The sequence below is a fragment of the Quercus suber genome, unplaced genomic scaffold (genome assembly GCF_002906115.3).
Source record: "Quercus suber isolate HL8 unplaced genomic scaffold, Cork oak 2.0 scaffold_479, whole genome shotgun sequence".
In the NCBI taxonomy this organism is placed as follows: Eukaryota; Viridiplantae; Streptophyta; class Magnoliopsida; order Fagales; family Fagaceae; genus Quercus; species Quercus suber.
In genome coordinates, this window is record NW_027069930.1 from 442,118 (window position 1) to 449,322 (window position 7,205).

Sequence of the window (7,205 nt, forward strand, 5' to 3'; positions counted from 1 at the left end):
ATATATTGCAACGATTTACTTTGAAAGTCTCGTTGCAATAGGTTATTTTTTTATTTAAAAACAGTAATAGGTTTATGAACAGTAGATTTTTGCCGCGACAAATTCCTTGTATTGCAACGATTTACGTTGAAAATCTCATCACAATATGTTATTTTTTTCTTAAAAAAAGCAATAGGTTTATGCAACACTAGATTTTTGATGCAATAAGTTCCATATATTGGTACAATTTACTTTGCAACGATTTACGCTGAAATTGTGTCATATCACATACACAAGTCTGAAGGAAATATTAATATTCTTTTTGTAGAGATTCTGTCATGGGCGATGTTGTGGATGATGACGTTACTTCACATCCTTTCAAGTGTGATCCTTGCATGCTTAGTGTTTGGTGTCACTATTGCGTGGAGATTAATGAAAGAGTCCTCCCACACGCAGGCCTGTTCCTTGGCATTTGCGTTTCTCCCTACTCTGCTCTAGAATCAACATGCCCAAATTGTGGAGGCGTCATTTCAGTTGGAGACTATTGAGTGTGACTTCTAGATGATGGGACGGGGAAGCTCAGTTTTCTATTTTTTTTTTCAACACTAGATTTTTGTTGCAATAAATTTCACATATTGCTATGATTTACTTTGAAAATATCGATGAAACAAGTTATTTTTTTATTAAAAAAAATTTATAGGTTTATGCAACATTGGATTTTTGTTGCAATAAATTCCATATATTGCAGCGATTTACTTTGAAAATCTCGTTGCAACAAGTAATTTTTTTATTAAAAAGAAACTAATTGGTTTATGCGACACTAGCTATTCCTTGCAACACATATTGCAATGATTTATATGTTGCAACGATTTGCTTTGCAAATTTCGTTGCAATAGGTTTTGTTTTTAATTTAAATAATGTAATAGGTTTATGCGACACTAGATTTTCGACGCAATAAATTCAATATATTGCAACGATTTACTTTGAAAGTCTCGTTGCAATAGGTTATTTTTTTATTTAAAAATAGTAATAGGTTTATGAACAGTAGATTTTTGCCGCGACAAATTCCTTGTATTGCAACGATTTACGTTGAAAATCTCATCACAATATGTTATTTTTTTCTTAAAAAAAGCAATAGGTTTATGCAACACTAGATTTTTGATGCAATAAGTTCCATATATTGGTACAATTTACTTTGCAACGATTTACGTTGAAATTGTGTCATATCACATACACAAGTCTGAAGGAAATATTAATATTCTTTTTGTAGAGATTCTGTCATGGGCGATGTTGTGGATGATGACGTTACTTCACATCCTTTCAAGTGTGATCCTTGCATGCTTAGTGTTTGGTGTCACTATTGCGTGGAGATTAATGAAAGAGTCCTCCCACACGCAGGCCTGTTCCTTGCATTTGCGTTTCTCCCTACTCTGCTCTAGAATCAACATGCCCAAATTGTGGAGGCGTCATTTCAGTTGGAGACTATTGAGTGTGACTTCTAGATGATGGGACGGGAAGCTCAGTTTTCTATTTTTTTTTTCAACACTAGATTTTTGTTGCAATAAATTTCACATATTGCTATGATTTACTTTGAAAATATCGATGAAACAAGTTATTTTTTTATTAAAAAAAATTTTAGTGACACCAAACACTAAGCATGCAAGGATCACACTTGAAAGGATGTGAAGTAACGTCATCATCCACAACATCGCCCATGACAGAATCTCTACAAAAAGAATATTAATATTTCCTTCAGACTTGTGTATGTGATATGACACAATTTCAACGTAAATCGTTGCAAAGTAAATTGTACCAATATATGGAACTTATTGCATCAAAAATCTAGTGTTGCATAAACCTATTGCTTTTTTTAAGAAAAAAATAACATATTGTGATGAGATTTTCAACGTAAATCGTTGCAATACAAGGAATTTGTCGCGGCAAAAATCTACTGTTCATAAACCTATTACTATTTTTAAATAAAAAAATAACCTATTGCAACGAGACTTTCAAAGTAAATCGTTGCAATATATAGAATTTATTGTAGCGAAAATCTAGTCTTGCAAAAACCTATTATATTATTTTATTTAAAAGCAGAACCTTTTGCAACGAGATTTTCAAAGTAAATCGTTGCAATATATAAGTCACTGAAATATATAATTTGTTGCACAAAATATCTAGTGTCGCATAAACCTATTAGTTTTTTCTAATAAAAGAATTACCTGTTGCAACGAGATTTTCAAATTAAATCGCTGCAATATATGGAATTTATTGCAACAAAAATCTAGTGTTGCATAAACCTATAAATTTTCATTAATAAAAAAACAACATGTTGCATCGTGACTTCCAAACTAAATCGTAGCAATATATGGAATTTATTGCAACAAAAATCTAATGTTGAAAAAAAAATAAAAAACTGAGCTTCCTCGTCCCATCATCTAGAAGTCACACTCAATCGTCTCCAACTGAAATGACGCCTCGACAATTTGGACATGTAGAGGCTACAGACAAGTACGGGTGCAATGCAAATGCAGATGAACACGTGCCTGCGTAGGGGAGGACTCTCTCACTAATCTCCATCAACAAAGTTATAAACACAAATACGACATTTCTCCTTGTTACAGGGAACATGAGACAGATCCTGAAACACGATCGAACAAATCCCCTCTGGAATGCGAGGGTCAACGACAACCATAATATGTCGATACCGGAATGACACATAGATCATCAATGTGACATGCACATGAAAACAAGCCGTGACAATAAATGTAGTATCACAATAGTGACACCAACACTAAGCATGCAAGGATCACACTTGAAAGGACATGAAGAAATGTCATCATCCACGACATCGTCCACAACAGAATCTCTACAGAAGGAATATTAATATTTCCTTTAGACTTGTGTACATGATATGAGACAATTTCAAAGTAAATCGTTGGAAAGTAAATTGTTGCAATATATGGAACTTATTGCATCAAAAATCTAGTGTTGCATAAACCTATTACTCTTTTTAACAAAAAAAATAACATATTGCAATGAGATTTTCAACGTAAGTCATTGCAATATAAGGAATTTGTCGCAGCGAAAATCTAGTGTAGCATAAACCTATTACTTTTTTACAACAAAAAAATAACCTATTGCAACGAGATTTTCAAAGTAAATCGTTGCGATATATGAAATTTATTCCATCGAAAATCTAGTATCACAAGAACCTATTACACTATTTTAATTAAAAACAAAACCTTTTGCAACGAGATTTTCAAAGTAAATTGTTGCCGTATATGGAATTTATTGCATCAAAAATCTAGTGTCGCAAAAACCTATTACATTATTTTAATTAAAAACAAAACCTATTGCAACGAAATTTTCAAACCAAATCGTTGCAACATATAAATCGTTGCAATATGTAGAATTTGTTGCAAAGAATATATATTGTCGCATAAACCTATTAGTTTTTTTTATTAAAAAAATTACTTGTTGGAACGAGATTTTCAAAGTAAATCGTTGTAATATATGAAATTTATTGCAAGAAAAATCTACTGTTGCATAAACCTATAAATTTTTTTAATAAAAAATAACCTGTTGCGTGAAGATTTTCAAAGTAAATCGTAGCAATATGTGAAATTTATTAGAACAAAAATCTAGTGTTGAAAAAAAAAATAGAATACTGAGCTTCCTCGTCCCATCATCTAGAAGTCACACTCAATCGCCACCAACTAAAATGATGCTTCCACTATTTGGGCATGTTGATTCTAGTGTTGAGTATGGAGAAATGCAAATGCAGAGGAACACGTGCCTACGTGGGGGAAGACTCTCACACTAATCTTCGTCAACAAAGTTATAAAGACAAATACGACATTTCTCCTGGTTATAGGGGACACGAGACACATCATGAAACACGATCGAACAAATCCCCTTTGAAATGTGAGGGTCAACGCCAACACTAATATGCCGATACCGGAATGACTCACAAATCATCAATGTGACGAGCACATGAAAACAAGCCCGGACAACAAATGTGGTATCGCAATAGTGACACCAAACACTAAGCATCCAAGGATCACACTTGAAAGGACGTGAGTAATGTCATCATCCACGACAACGCTCATGACAGAATCTCTACAGAAAGAATATTAATATTTCCTTCAGACTTGTGTAAGTGATATGAGACAATTTCAACGTAAATCGTTGCAAAGCAAATTGTACCAATATATGGAACTTATTGCATAAAAAATCTAGTATTGCATAAACCTATTGTTTTTTTAATATAAAAATAACATATTGCAATGAGATTTTCAACATAAATCGTTGCAACATATGGAATTTGTCGCGGAAAAAATCTACTGTTGCATAAACCTATTACTTTTTTTCAATAAAAAAATAACCTATTGCAATGAGATTTTCAAAGTAAATCGTTGCAATATATAGAATTTATTGCAGCGAAAATCTAGTGTTGCAAAAACCTATTACATTATTTTATTTAAAAGCAAAACCTTTTGCAACGAGATTTTCAAAGTAAATCGTTGTAATATATAAGTCACTGAAATATGTAATTTGTTGCACAGAATATCTAGTGTCGCATAAACCTATTAGTTTTTTCTAATAAAAAAATTACCTGTTGCAACGAGATTTTCAAATTAAATCGCTGCAATATATGGAATTTATTGCAACAAAAATCTAGTGTTGCATAAACCTATAAATTTTCTTTAATAAAAAAACAACATGTTGCATCGTGACTTCCAAAGTAAATCGTAGCAATATATGGAATTTATTGCAACAAAAATCTAGTGTTGAAAAAAAAAATTGAGCTTCCTCGTCCCATCATCTAGAAGTCACACTCAATCGCCTCCAACTGAAATGACACCTCGACAATTTGGGCATGTAGAGGCTAGAGACAAGTATGGGTGCAATGCAAATGCAGATGAACACGTGCCTACATAGCCTCACTCTCTCACTAATCTCCATAAGCAAAGTTATAAACACAAATACGACATTTCTCCTTGTTACAGGGAACATGAGACACATCCTGAAACACGATCAAACAAATCCCCTCTGGAATGCGAGGGTCGACACCAACCATAATATGTCGATACTGGAGTGACACATAGATCATCAATGTGACGTGCACATGAAAACAAGCCGTGACAACAAATGTAGTATCGCAATAGTGACACCGACACTAAGCATGCAAGGATCACACTTGAAAGGACATCAAGTAATGTCATCATCCACGACATCGTCCACAACAAAATCTCTACAGAAAGAATATTAATATTTCCTTTAGACTTGTGTACATGATATGAGATAATTTCAAAGTAAATCGTTGGAAAGTAAATTGTTGCAATATATGGAACTTATTGCATCAAAAATCTAGTGTTGCATAAACCTATTGTTTTTTTTTAACAAAAAAAATAACATATTGAAATGAGATTTTCAACGTAAGTCGTTGCAATATAAGGAATTTGTCGCAGCAAAAATCCAGTGTTGCATAAACCTATTGCTTTTTTTTTTCAGCAAAATAATAACCTATTGCAACGAGATTTTCAAAGTAAATTGTTGCGATATATGGAATTTATTCCATCGAAAATCTAGTATAACAAGAACCTATTACATTATTTTAATTAAAAACAAAACCTTTTGCAACGAGATTTTCAAAGTAAATTGTTGCCGTATATGAAATTTATTGCATCGAAAATCTAGTGTCGCAAAAACATATTAAATTATTTTAATTAAAAACAAAACCTATTGCAACGAAATTTTCAAAGCAAATCGTTGCAACATATAAATCAGTGCAATATGTAGAATTTCTTGCAAAGAATATATATTGTCGCATAAACCAATTAGTTTCTTTTAATAAAAAAATACTTGTTGGAATGAGATTTCAAAGTAAATCGCTGCAATATATGAAATTTATTGCAACAAAAATCTAGTGTCGCATAAACCTATAAATTTTTTTAATAAAAAAATAACTTGTCGCATGAAGAATTTCAAAGTAAATCATAGCAATATGTGGAATTTATCGGAACAAAAATCTAGTGTTGAAAAAAAAAAATAGAATACTGAGCTACCTCGTCCCATCATCTAGAAGTCACACTCAATCGCCTCCAACTGAAATGACGCTTCCACAATTTGGGCATGTTGATTCTAGTGCTGAATATGAAGAAATGCAAATGCAGGAGGAACACGTGCCTGCGTGGGGGAGGACTCTCTCACTAATCTCCGTCAACAAAGTTATAAAGACAAATACAGCATTTCGCCTGGTTATAGGGGACGTGAGACACATCCTGAAACACGATCGAACAAATCCACTCTGAAATGTGGGGGTCAACGCCAACACTAATATGTCGATACCGGAATGACTCATAAATCATCAATGTGACGAGCACATGAAAACAGGCCGTGACAACAAATGTGGTATCGCAATAGTGACACCAAACACTAAGCGTGCAAGGATCACACTTGAAAGGACGTGAAGTAATGTCATCATCCACGACATCATCCATGACAGAATCTCTACATATAGAATATTAATATTTCTTTCAGACTTGTGTACGTCGTATGTGACAATTTGAAAGTAAATCGTTGAAAAGTAAATTGTTGCAATATGTGGAAGTTATTGCAACAAAAATCTAGTGTTGCATAAACCTATTGCTTTTTTTAATAAAATAATAACGTATTGCAATGAGATTTTCAAAGTAAATTCTTGCAATATATGGAATTTCTTGCAACGAAAATCTAGTGTTGCATAAATCTCTTACTTTTTTTCAATTAAAAAATAAACTTTTGCAACGAGATTTTCAAAGTAAATCGTTGCAATGTATGGAATTTATTACATCGAAAATCCAGTGTCGCAAAAACCTATTACAATAATTTAATGAAAAACAAAACCAGTTGCAACCGATTTACAAAGCAAATTGTTACAATATACAAATCATTGCAATATATAGAATTTGTTGCAAAGAATATCTAGTGTTGCATAAACCTATTAGTTTTTTTTAACAGAAATATTACATGTTGCAACAAGACTTTCTTAGTAAATCGTTGCAATATATGGAATTAATTGCAACAAAAATCTAGTGTTGAATAAAGCTAAAAAAAAAATTTTAATAAAAAAATAACCCGTTGCATCGAGATTTTTAAAGTAAATCTAGCAATGTATGGAATTTCTTGGAACAAAAATCTTGTGTGGAAAAAAATAATAAAAAAACTGAGCTTCCTCGTCC